A 14,334-nucleotide genomic window follows, 5' to 3' on the forward strand; every position below is an offset into this window, starting at 1 on the left:
GGCAGACTGCTACATCTTCTTCTCGAGGAGCGGCTGGTGGTTTCGAACCACTGACCTTTTGGTTAGCAGTGAAGTGCTTAACCACTGTGCCGGCAGGGTTCCTTGGTGCAGAGATAATGCTCCCCAGTAGAGTGTTGAGTGAATGACTGAAGCTTAGAGAAGTAATTACACATGGCCAAAGTTTGGCATTTGAATCATGATTCTGGAAGATTTATAAATGATAATAGAAAATAACTCAGAGAAATCTGTTAGCTGTGTTCTCCCTATCATCTTTCTTATATTCACTCTAAATCTCTCAAGCTGTGATTAAGTCCACAGCCCCTTGTTCCTGGTGGAAATAAAGAGGAGCTTAGTGGCACGTTCCCTTGTAGCATAAATATTGGTATGCTTCATGATCTTCACTAAATCATCCTCAGATACATGCAGAAGAAATAATCCCTGTTTTTTAAAAAGTTTTCTTTTTCTTCCCTCAAATCTTATTTTCTAACTGTTTAATCATCTTTGCAGCTGACTTGGATTTTCTTACACTTCACCTCTCTCGACTTCCAATATCTTGCCTGGAAAAGGAGCGGCTTGAACAAGATGGCCTGTAAGGGAGCAAATTCTGGCCAAATAACTTTTGGGCTGATAATGGCTAGAACTCTGTGTATAGGAAATTCTTCATATCTAGTCTTTGGAGAATGTTTGGGTTCTAATAAATTAATAAGAAATTGCTAAGTTACTAAATCACAATGTTATTGATTTGAAAGGAATTAGAATTCAATGAAATATACTTAACACTAAAATTATAACAAAGTTGAGTTTTTTGGTAAACCAAGGTGATTCAGTTTTAAAGTGAGAGGAAAAACAAGAGATGTTGAGTGCTATATACTAGGACTTGCCTACTTGATTTCTTTCACTTCTTAAAACAACCCTGATAATAAGGTAGGAGGACACTGGTGGTTCAGTGGTAGAATTCTTACTTTCCATGTGGTAGACCAGGTTTAATTCCTGGCCAGTCCATCTCATGTGCAGCCCACCACCCCTCTGCTGTTGCTGTGATGCTAAACAGGTTTCAGTGAAGCTTTTGGACTAAGATGAGCTAGGAAGAAAGCCCTGATAATCTACTTTCATAAAATCAGTCAATGAAAATCCTATGGATCAATGGCCCAATCTGCAATTGATCATGGTGATGGCTCAAGACCAGGCACTGTTTTGTTTTGTACGTGGGATCTCTGTGAGTTGGGAGCCAACTAGATAGTAGCTACATACAACAGCAACAAAGAAGTAGGTATCTATTCTGTCTCATGAGAGGCTAGAAGTTAGAGAGCTTAAATAACTTGCCTAAGGTCACATAGCTAGTACCTGACAAGGTCAGGACTTGAACCTAGGTCTGCCTGACTGTAAAATGAAAGCTCTTTGTTCAAGGTCCTGAGGCTAAGGTGGAAGGAACCAGAGTGCTGAGCCATTTATAAAAATTACCTCCATCGTTTATTGAGCACCTATCAGACATTAGGCTAGATACTTTCCCGTAAGGTATCTTATAAAATCTACTCTTTGTTGTAAATTGATATTCCTGAGAATTAATATTCCCATTTAACAAATAATAAAACTGAGTCCCAGAGGATTTAGATGCCTGGCTCATTTTTGCATAGTTAGTAAGGAACAGTCCAAATTGACTCAAAGGCAACAGGTTAGTAAGGAACAGAGCTGGGAATGCTGGCGCCATGGGTGTTGTTTGTTGCACTTGATCATGGTGCTATCAGTTGTGCTAGTTGGGAAGGGCTGATCCAGGTACAGAAACAGTGGTACCACAATGTACCAACTGTGGGAGTGGCCCCAGCCTTAATGAGAGCCATAGTACTGAATCAAGTAGTCACCTCTATCAACTTGACAATTTTGGGTGGTGCAAAAGGTTAAGCACTCCACTACTAACCAAAAAGTTGGTGGTTTAAATCCACCTCAGAAGAAAGGCCTGGCAATCTGCTTCTGAAAGGTCACCGCCTTGGAAATCTTGTAGAGCAGTTCTACTCTGCAACACATGGGGTTGCCATGAGCTGAAGTTGAGTTGACAAGAACAGTTGGTTTTGGCGCAGTCATACCCAAAGGTAACAAAAGCTAACTTCTTTCCTCACATCATCCTCTTCCCTCCTCCCCCTCCCCTGCACCAGGGCTAGGACTTTACCCAATTAGTATCTTTTTGGTTTGTGCAGTAGAGTGGTTCTCAAATTTCAGTGCTCTTAAGAACCACCTTGGGTATCTGATTCAGATGTGATTCCTGAATTCCTTTCCCAGAAATTCTGACTCCACAGGCCTGGGGTGGGCCTGAGGAATCTGTATTTTAACAAGTTTTCCAAGTGTTTCTGATGTGATGTGCCTCTTGAAATTTTGGGGTAGTGGCCAAAGTTCTGAGTCTAAATCACTGGTCCATCACTACTAGCTGTGTGATGGTGGGTGAGTTAGTCGATCTCTCTTAGTCTCAGTTTTCCTATCTGTAAAATGGGAATAATGATGATACCTACCTCTCAGCTATATAAAGCATTTAATATACTTCTGGCACATAATAAAATGTTCAATTAATGTTAGTTATCATTATACTAAGATCCCTGGATGGTGCAAATGGTTTTCGTATGACTAACCTAAATGTTGGTGGTTCGAAACTACCCAGCAGCACCAAGGAAGAAAGGTCTGGCGATCAGCTTCTGTAAAGATTAGAGTCAAGGAAATTCTATGGAGCAGTTTAGTCGGTGACACATGGGGTTGCCAGGAGTCAGACTCGACTCAACAGCAATGGTTTTTTTAAAAAATATATGTATTATTATACTAAGGAGAAGTTATTTAGAGAAGAAGAGAATGAATCATTCTCTCTCTCAGAAATTGTTAATGTTTTTGTGACTGCGAACTACCATTTCTACGCACTGAGGTGATGATGGTAGAAGTAGAGGGAGGGAATTAACTTGTTTTTGGAAGGGTGAGTAATAGAATTGTTTTCCTGAGGGGTGTCTTTTTCATATGTTGTTCTTCTTTTTTTTTTTCCCTTTGCTAGTATAAATTTATTTTTGGGGGTCTCAACAGATATTTTGAAAAGAAATTCCTTTTTCACTGATAATCACCAAATAGATACCTGATTGATGGGCCATGTAGGGGCTGCTTGGGAAATTTCCTTTCCTCTGGCTTTTTAAGAGAAATAACAAAAAAAGCAAAACCCAGAAGTCCAGAAAAAACCTTCTCTTCCCCTTCACCCAGCCCCCAGGTCAGCGATGTCAATGTTCCCCTGCCAGAGACCACCCTCCCTTGGTCTGGAGGTATAAAAACAGGAGCCCACGTGGTTTCCATTCAACCCTCTAGAGTTCAGGGCTGAGGTCAGACCCCCCTGGGCACAGGATTTACTAAAAACCTCCAGTGGATCCTGGCTTCAGTTGGGGTAAAATCTAAACTCGTTCAATTGTGTACACGGTTCTTCAAGCTTTCTTTTCCTGGGTCCTGCTTAGCTCTCCAGTCTCCTCTCTTGCCATTCTTGTCACCCTCTCTTATCCTGTCATACTTTCCATTTTATTGTTGGAACCTTATTTTTTGTCTAAACTCATTTCCTTCTGCTCTTTTTACCTTTGTATCTCCTTCAGATCTCACTGGGATGGGATGTTCTTTTCTATGAGAAGTCTTCATTAGATATTAGTTGCCCCTCCTGTCACCATCATGACATTTAACAAAATGTAGCATCATTGTTTGCTTTTGCATTTGTCTTCCCTGCTAGATCGGAAGCACCTTGACTCAGAGATCCTGTCTGTCTTGTTCCCTATCTTCAGTGTCTTACTACAGACACAAAGGAGAGAGGGGCTCATTAAATCCTTGTTCAGTGAATAAACAAGTTGTCTTCTAGCATCTGCTTGAGCACGTCCAATGATGGGAAACTTATTACCTCCCGAGGCTGCTGGATCCATTTTTGGAAGATTCTGCCTGTTTGAAAGCTCTTCATGATTAATGAACTGAAATCAGTGCTTCTGTAACTTTACAGGAGAGCAAAATGCCATGGGCTTGGAGGCCGAGACAAAATCTCTGGTTCTGCCATCATATTACAGTTTTGGGAAGATGTTCTCTCTAGTTACCAACTCGAATGCAAAATGAGGTCTTCTTTTTTTAAAAAAGGGCTAATACATAGAGATAGCAATGCACATGTTGAAACAGTAAACCTAATTGCTCGTTAAGGATAGAGTGCATTGCCATTTTCTTTCATGCAAGCTTTAAAGAGGCAAAGGAGTGCTTTAGAAGAACAGGGAGGGAGTAGCCTTTGGTCCTTTGAACAGAGCCTTCCTGTGCTCTTTTCCCCCTTAGGAACCCTGGGGACTTAGGATTGAGGGTGGAGGAGAAGGAGGAGCTAAAAGGGATTCTCTATGGCTGAAATAGAGCCCTGGCAGCATACTGGCTAAGAGACTGGCTGCTAACCAAAAGGTCAGCAGTTCGAATCCACCAGCTGCTCCTTGGAAACTCTGTGGGGCAGCTCTACTCTGTCCTATAGGGTCTCTATGAGTCAGAATGGACTGGATGGCAAAGGGTTTATGGCTGAAACAGTGGACTTGGGAATTTACCAGGAAGGCTGCCAATTTGTACTAGGACACTGGGACTCATGACTGAAGATACTTGAGTGAAAGAGGTTGTATTAATTTCCTAGGGCTGCTGTAACAGGTTTGCACAAACTGGGTGTCTGAAAACAACAGAAATTTATTTTCTTATAGTTTGAGAGGCTATAATCCAAAATGAAGGTGTTGGCAGAATTGGTTCCAACTGGGGTCTCTGAGGGAGAATCTGTTCCCTGCTTTTCTCTTAGCTTCTGATGGTTGAGGGCAATTCTTGGTGTTCCTTGGCTTATACGTGTATCATTCCGATCAGGCATTCTCCTCTTGTGTCTCCTCTGTGTCCACATTTTCCTCGTTTTATAAGGACATCTGATATTAGATTAGGGCCACCCTTATCCAGTAGGACATCATCTTAACATGATTACAACTGCAGAGACTCTTTCCAAATAAGGTCACATTCACAGATACCAGGGGTTAGGACTTCGACATATTATTTTGGGAGACACAATTCAACTCATAACAGCCTATTACTTTAAGAATGGAGGCAGAACACTTAGTAGTGTTATTATCTATTCTGTACCACGGGGCGTTAGGTGTTGTGGCTTATATTTCATCTTTTTTTTTTTTTTTCCTCTCCACCACAACCCAAGAGAGAGATTTAATTATCCCTGCTTTATAGAAAAAAAAAAAAAAAATTTTTTTTTTTTCTGCTTTAAAGAAGGGAAACTAAAACTTCATGAAGTAACTGACCCAAGGTTACACAGTTAATAATCGTGGGGCTGAGACGCTTATCCTAGTATTTCCCCATCACTTAATGGAGTTAAATTCATTTCATTTTTGCTACATAAAAAAGTATCACTATTTTTGTTAATATGGTATTTCCAAAGATGAGATTCCAGCCCCCCCTTTTGAAAAGCACATCTTGTCCTTTAAATCTCTCTTGTCTGAGAAGTCACATACAATGATATCTAAATGCTGAATTACATAAAACAAAAGAAGCTAAAATGGTGCTGTTTTGTTCACCACCTCCTACAGGTTTTAACATCTTAAAATAACAAAGCACACGCCCAATTTCTCAACTCCAGTTAGAAGAATACGCAGATTATCTCAGAAAACCACATGGTTGTAATCTTTCCACCACAGCTTTTCTTCCCAGAAAAAAATGTTTCCAAATCAGGGATAAATTTATAAGTATAACTAGACTAATTGAAAACTGACAGCAAGGGAAGGCACTGTACCAGGAATGGTGATAATTTTCTTTAAGGTAATTGAAATAAGAATATACTACCTGCCATTATTCCTTCCTTCCAAGCTCAGAGACACAGAAACCAACAGCTTCTTTCAGGCCTCTGTAATTATTTGCCAAGGGTGGGTTTGCTGCAACTCTCCATTGAGCTAAACGCCCCTCAAAATCAATGGCACTTGATGAGTCTAAGAGCTGTGGAGAAAGCCCTGGCCAGACTGCAGCACTGAAGCCTCACTCAAAGGTATGGGATCAGATTCTATTTTTGGCATCAAGATCATAACTTTTGCAGAAAAAATTTGGTCCTTGAAAGAAAAGCCATAAAAATGGATAGTCAGGGCCAGTTGGGTACACTGTTAGGTAGGCAATTATTTTATAGTTTCTTTCCAGCTTCCTTGAGTACCTGATTTTCTGGCAGCCCACCAACCACTGCACCTTCTTGTAGCACCAAACCCAATACCCAACCATGTCCCCAACTTGTTCTACCCAAACTAGATTTCACCTGAGTTAAAAAAAAAAATTTCTGCCTTAGACCCATTTATTCTGGGCTATCCCTTTTTTTTTTTTTTTATCCCAGATGACTGATATAATTTCTGATAAATTCATTCAAAAGAGATAATGGCTTAATACTTTTAAGAGGACTTGTATTTTTTTTTTTTTTTTGTATTTTAAGAGATAAATCCTTGTCTTTGATAATTGTGGGCATTTTAGGCACAATATGTAGAAGAGTAGATATTGTTTATATTATATACTAACGCTGTACAACAGAAATATAATGTGAGCCATAAATACCAGTTGTGCATGTAATTTAAATTTCTCTTGTGTTTACTTTGAAAAAGTAAAGAGAACTAGATGAAATTAACTTTAACAATATATTATTGTTCTTAGCTGTCATGGAATTGGCTCCGACTCATGATGAGCTTATGTAAAACAGAATTAAATGTTGTTTGGTTCTGTGTCATCCTCACAATCACCAGCATGTTTGAGTCCATCCTTGTGGCTATTGTGCCAATCCATCTCACCAAAAGTCTCCTATGCCTCTTTGTCCATCTGCTTCACCAAACATGATACCCACCTCCATCTATTGATCCTTCTGGATGATGTATCCAAAGCAAGCAAGTTCAATAATGTTCTGTTGTAATCCACAAGGCTTTCATTGGCTAATTTTTGGAAGCAGATTTTCAGGTCTTCCTGCCTCGTCTGTCTTAGTCTGGAAGCTCTGCTAAAACCTTTTACCATGGATGACCCTGCTGGTATTTGAAATACCAGTAGCATAGCTTCTAGCATCACAGTAAAATGCCAGACAGCACAGTATGACAGACTTACAGATGAGTGCTGGAATAATATGTTATATTTAACCCAGTGTATTAAAAAAATGACCCTTTAAACATGTAATAAAGGAGCCCTGGTAGCCCAGTGGCTAATTGCTCACTACTAACCGAAAGGTTGGTGGTTCAAACTCACCAGCTGCTCTGAGGGAGAAAAGACCTGGCGATCTGCTTCTATAAAGATTACGGCCTAGGAAACCCTATGGGGTAGTTCTGTTCCATCACATTGGTTAGTCATGACTTGGAATCGACTCAGCGGCACACAACACAACAAATGTGTAATCAATCTAAAAATTGTTAAAGAGATATTTTATATATTTTTTGTTTCAAATTTTTGAAATCTGATGTGTATTTTATACTTACAGCACATCTAATTTGGACCAGCCACATTTCAAGTGCTCAATAGCCACATGTGACTTTGGCTACCATACTGGATAGCATAATTACATTCAGAAAAATGCAGAGCACATTTTCTGTGTGTGGAGGGGAGAGCATGGAGTAGAAGGATTTTTGAGAGTGTAATGAAATGATGTGGTAGGAACAAAGAATAGAAAAGTCTGTGTGTATGTCATTAATTTCTAATTGGATTTAGGAGGCAATGTGGTAAAATAGAAAGAGTATGGATTTCAGATTATGATTGAAACTCTAGTATGTGGTATTGGACAAGTTACATAACCTCTCTGAGTCTCAGCTTGCTTACTTGTAAAAAGGAGATAGTGATACCCACCTTATAGGATGCTGTTGGGAGACTTAATGATAAAATAAACCGAAAATCACTCAGTGGATGGCCCTCAATGAACACGAAGCTGTCTCTGCATTTTTCCCCTCCCTCTCAGAAAAACTTTGCACATTACCTTCTCTTCTCTACATTACCAACCCTGGTTTCCTGTTGCCATCAAGTAGATTTTGACTCACAGTGACCCTATAGGACAGAGTAGAGCTGCCCTGGTTTACCCCTTCTTAAATGCTAATGCAACTCTCAATTTCCTTTTAAAACTGTTCTGTAATTCTATGGTCCTTACTGATGACTTCCTCAAAAATCTTGGCAAGGCCCTAAGATTTGCAGCATAGTTTAGCCATGCAAAGGTTGCTTAACCTCTCCAAGCTTGGATATTTGTCTGCATAATAGAGATAATAATAGTTCTGAACTTGGGGCTCTTGTGAGAATTAAAGAAGAGTATCCAGGTTTTATCCAGGTACACCCTGAGTGTGTCAGTGTGTAACTGTGTTCCATAGAGTTTTCTATGGGTGATTTTTTGGAAGTAGGTTGCCAAGTTTTCTTCCAAGGTACCTCTGGGTGGACTCGAACCTCCAACCTTTTAGTTAGCAGCCGAGCACATTAACTGCACCAGTCAAAGTGAACGCGACACCAACTTTTTTTTTGTTTTTTAACCCAGGTTAGGTTTTTGGCCTTGTGGTTGATGCATAAAAAGTATCTAGTAAATACGACTAAACCCAAAAAAGCTAATATAAATATACAAGAAAACATTTACAGTACTTTAATGTGTAGTTTAACCTACAGTCATACTTCTGTATACCCTTCTCTGTCATTTCGTGTGTGTTGATTATCCTCAACTACATTGTAAATTCCTAGAGGGAAGGGATTGTACTTCATGCAACTATTTTATCCTTTAAATCCCACAGCACAGAGCTGAGCCCTCAGTGCATCCTCAGTGAGCATTTGCTAGGTTATCAAATACTTGTTCTCTTTCACATCTTCCTAATCAGACAGGAGCTTAGGTTGTCATATTTAGAAGTAAAGGAACTTACGTGGTGCTATGAAGTCAGCTCCCATTGCCGTTGAGTCAATTCTGACTCATAGTGATCCCATAATTCAGAGTAGAACTGCCCTGTAGGGTTTCCAAAGCCCTAAATCTTTACGGAAGCAGACTGTCACATCTTTCATGCGGCTGAGTGGCTGGTGAGTGCAAACCTCTGACCTTTCGGTTTGCAGCTGAGCGCTTAACCACTGTACCACCAGGGCTCCTTATGAAGTCGGCTAAACTGTGTTAGTTAACCAAGTTTTACTGAGTCCTTTTCCTTTGCAGATGGATTCCACTTTATTTGCAGAATATAATATTTAATGCAATTACCAGAGGCAAGTGGAACCAAACAGTTGGAGCATCATTCGCTGAAAAAAGTACCCTTTCTCCATTGGATTTTCTTTGCACCTTTGTCAAAAATCAGTTGACTGTATTTGTATGGCTCTATTTCTGGGCTTTCTTCTGTTCCATTGATCTGTGTCTATGATTTCACTAATATATTGATTACAGTATAAGTTTTCAAATCAGGTAATATGAGCTCTCCAACTTGTTATTCTATTTCCAAGTTATTTAACTTTCTAGGTCCAGTGAATTTTCATACAAATTTAGAATCAGCCTGACAGTTAAAAAAAAAAAAAAAATGCCTGCTGAGATTCTGATTGGGATTGTGTTGAATCTGTAGATAAATTTGGAGGAGAATTCTCTTTTTTTTTGACTACATTTTTTTTTTTTTTTTTTTTTCAAGGAACTATCATTTCAAGGAATACCCTTTGGGATACATTAATACATATTAAGCATTTATAGCAATTTAATATATGCTTCGTCATCATCTCAACTTTCCTTTGTTTACGTCTGATTTTCTAATAATAATATCATGGTGTATATTGAAATTTAAATCTTACAAAGCAAATTTTCATGAATTATTTAATTTGATCTTCACAACAGTATTCTTAGCTAGTAATATTTAAGAGGCTACCTGAAGGTCTCATTCAATTTTTCGATCAATATTTATTGAACATGATATGATGGGCATCGTTCTGGGCTTTGGGGAGGCAGATATGACCAAGAAAGATCAATGAGAAGAAAGACATTTGACAAAATGTTCATAAAATACATAAGTGCCTCGAAGAAGTGTATTACCTTTTTTTTTAAGCAAAGTACACACACCTTCTACATATGTTTTCCAACCATTCCCTCCCGCAAGTTATTTTTGTAAACCACTATGGTAATTTTTTTTATAGCAACATGTAAAAAAATTGGCTTAAGCATGTTTACAAAAATACCTCATGGGGGGAGGGTGAAGTTGGCAAACAAATGTAGAAGGTGCATGTTATTTGCATAAAAATATGGTAGTTGCTAATACGTATATAACAGTGAGTAAGTGCCAGGCTACGTTCTAACTACTTAAATAATCTTCACGATAATCTAGGAAAAAAACAGTTGCCATTGAATCAGTTCCTGCTCATAGTGACCCACGTGTACCAGAATAGAACTGTGCTCCACAGGGTTTTCAATGGCTGATGTTTCAGAAGTAGATTGCCAGGCCTTTTTTCCAAGGCACCCCTGGGTGGACTCGAACCTCTAACCAGTTAGTAGCTGATTATGTCAGCCATTTGCAGCACTCAGGGACTAGGGGGAGGTCCTGTTATCATCCCAATTTTATAGATATGGAAAGTGAAGTACAGAGAGATACAACGACTTGCCCAAGGTCACACAGAGGCAGGATTCAAACCCAGGTATCCTTGCTCTAAGAATTGCATGATGCTACATTTTCTCTCTATATAGAAGTAGAGGGCTCAGGGAGAACATGTAACTGGAGACATTGCCTGATTGGTATGATCAGGGAAAGTTTCTCTAAGGAATTAATGTTTAAGCTGAGTCTTCAACAATGAGTATGCTTTATCTAGTAAACTGTGTAGGAAAGAGCATCATAAGCAGAGGGAAAAGGATGTGCAGAGGGCCTCTGTCAGGAGCAAACTTGGCAATTACAAGGGACTGTATAAAAGCCAGAGTACATGACTGTAACAGCCCAGAGTGGAGAAGTGGCATAAATTGAAATTAGAGAAATAAGCAGAGAACAGATCATGCAAGGACTAGCCTTGTCGTAAAATTTAATCTTCAACCTAAGAAACATTGAGCAGCTATTGAAAAATTTAAGAAGGAGCACTATATGATAAGGCCTTAAGATTATCACCGGCTGTTGCGTGGACAAAATTTTGTCAGGAAGCAAAAATGGATTTCAGATGGCTACATAGAAGAATATTATTTTGGCCTATGGTGGTGGTAGTAGCCATGATAAAAAGTGGCTGTATTTAAATGTGTTTAGAATGGAGAATTATCTGACTTGGTACTTGATTGGATGTACCATGTTTCTGGCATGAGGTATGGAGTAGATGGTAGAGAAAGTTAGAAGGTAAGAAGAAAACCAGGACAGTGTGGTATCATGGAAGCCAAAGAAAGAGTGGTCAGGGCTTAATGCTGAGAGAGGTTCAAGTAAAATGATAACTGAAATTAGGAATATACAGATTGTTTTTAACTTTAGGAAGAGAGGTTTTGGTGGGGTGGGTCGGAGCCCATTAGGAATAGGTTGAGTAGTGAATAGAGTATGAAGAAATTTTTTCATGAGTTAAAATTCTGAAGGGTAAGTATGTGACAGTTATTGAGTGAGCTGGAGTGGAATGGAAGTTTTTTTTTTTTAATTAAAAGATTGAAAAGAACTGAATATGTTTGAATGCTGGTAGGAAAGATCCAATAGGGAGAGAAAATGGTTGACCCCTGGTGTGAAGGGATGGGATCAAGAGCAGAGGTAGGCACACTTGTTCCTTAAAGGGCTATATAAGTAAATATTTTAATCTCTGCAGCTCATACGGTCACTGCCAAGACCAACCAAACAAATAAACCAAAAACCAAACCTGTTTCCATTGAGTAGATTCCAACTCATGGCAACCACATGTGTTATAGAGTAGATACACTAAGGTTTTCACAGCTGTAAACTTTACAGAGGAAACCCTGGTGGTGTAGTGGTTAAGCGCTATGGCTACTATCCACAAGGCTGGCAGTTCGACTCCATCAGGCACTCCTTGGAAATTCTGTGGGGCAATTCTACTCTCTCCTGTAGGGTTGCTATAAGTTGGAATTGACTTGGTGGCGACGAGTTTGGTGTTTTTTTTTGGTAACATTTATAGCAGCAGATTGCCTGGCCTCTCTTCTGTGCTACCACTAGGTGGGTTTGAAATGCTAACCTTTAAGTTAGTAGCCAATAGCACACTGTTTGCGCCACCCAGGGACCTCCATGGTCTCTGCCACCGCTACTCAATTCTGCTGTTGTAGCAGGAAAGCAGCCATAGACAATGAATGAGCGTGGCTATATTCCAGTAAAACCTTATTTATGAACACTGAAATTTGAATTTCATATAATTTTCATATGTCACGGAATATTACTCTTTTTAATTTTTTTCAATCATTTAGAAATATGAAAACTATTTATAGCTGTCAGACCATACAAAAACAAGTGGGATTTGGCCCACAGGTCATAGTTTGCTGACTCCTGCTCTAGAGCATAAATGGAGAGGTGAAGTTCCCCAAGAGAAGTATAATATAAAGGAAGAAAAGAAAGAAAGATAGATGCCAATAGATTTGTTGATATGAGGTTGGGGAGTTGAGGGAATTTCTATCTGGTGGCTCCTATTTCTTTCTGTGAAAAATAATTAAAATAATGTTGTTGTTAGGTGCCATCGAGTCAGTTCTGACTCATAGCAACCCTATGTACAACAGAATGAAACACTGCTTGGTCCTTAGTATAGTCATATTAACTCTTCCTTGTAGGCATTTGGATATTATCCTGTCACTAACAGTGTTGTACTTTAGGATAGCTCTTGAAATATTCTTTTTGATGATGAATACAAAGTCATTCCATTTCAATTTGTCATTTCCAGCATAGTAGACCTTGTCATTGACTGATTCAAAATAATTACAAACTTATAATTAAAATAGTAGCCAACTTTTATTGAGGGAATTATGATGATGGGCATTATTTTAAAAGATTAACTTGTACTAACTCATTTACTACTTACAACAACCTGATGAGGTAAGAATTGTGACTGTGTCTATTTTACCAGTAAGGAACTGGGGCACAGAACTGGAATCTGAATATGCACCCAGGAAGTTTGTCTCTAGAACTCACAGTCTTAAATACAAGTCATATTTAACTAAGGCCATCCATTGGTGGTGAAAGAGGCATAGGAGGAGCTAGGTCATTTACTACCACTCGTCTTTCTGTTTGTCATACTGTGGTGGCTTGCATGTTGCTATGATACTGGAATCTATGCCACAGGTATTTAAAAATACCAGCAGGATCGCCCATGGTGAACAAGTTTCAGTGGAGCTTCCAGCCTAAGAAGAAAGACCTGGTGATCTATTTCTGAAATTAACCAAAAAAAAAAAAACTCTGTGGATCACAACAGAATATTGTCCAATAAAGTGCTGGAACCTGACTCCCTTAGGTTAGAAAACCAAAAACAAACAAACAAAAACCTGTTGCCATCGAGTTGATCCTGACTCACAGTGACCCTATAGGACAGAATAGAACTGACCCATAGGGGTTCCCAGGCTTACAGCTTTACAGTAGCAGATTACCACGTCTTTCTCCCACAGAGTAGCTGGTATGTTCAAACTACTAATCTTTTGATTACCAACCAGCCACTTTAACCAATGTGCCACCGGGGCTCCTCTTAGGTTGAAGGCACTCAAAATACAAAGTGGCCTCAACAATGGACTTGAGCATACCAGTAATCATGGAGATGCATAGGACTGGCCAATGTTTCATTCTGTTGCACATGGCATCACGATAAATTGGAGCCAACTCAATGGCAACTAATAACAACAGGTCATCTAAGGAAGGTGAAGGGTCAAAAGAGTCTCTGCAGAAAGTGGGAGCACACTGTTGGAATAAAGTAATAAGGTCATAAGAAATATTGAGAGCCCAGTTGAAATTGGGAATAAAAATTCAAAGTGCTATCAGTCCACCTGGTGATATGATTTGTTCCCCAGGATCTTGGCTGCTTGAGTGCAGATACTAAGAAGACAGACTGTTGAGTTTATGTAAGGTTAATACATACCAGGTGTGGCAGAAGGACAAAGAGATAAAGGAGAGTGAGGATGGCAGTGCCATTCTACAGGGAGAGGTTTTCAGAGAGTATCTCCCTCTTCCATACAGGCTCTTTCCGCTAGGGCAGTATTGTTTTTCCTATTCGTTTCTTCTGGCAAAGAATTTTTATGAAAAGAGCAAAAAAAAAGCAGAGCCTTGCAATTCAGCTATATTCAACACACTGTTATAGAAAATTTAGTATAAGCTAGATTCTCTGTTGTTATTGTTAGGTGGCACTGAATTTGTTCCGACTCATAGTGACCCTGTGCACAACAGAACAAAACACTGCCCTGTCCTGTGC

This window comes from Loxodonta africana, chromosome 5, assembly GCF_030014295.1.
Source record: "Loxodonta africana isolate mLoxAfr1 chromosome 5, mLoxAfr1.hap2, whole genome shotgun sequence".
In the NCBI taxonomy this organism is placed as follows: domain Eukaryota; kingdom Metazoa; phylum Chordata; class Mammalia; order Proboscidea; family Elephantidae; genus Loxodonta; species Loxodonta africana.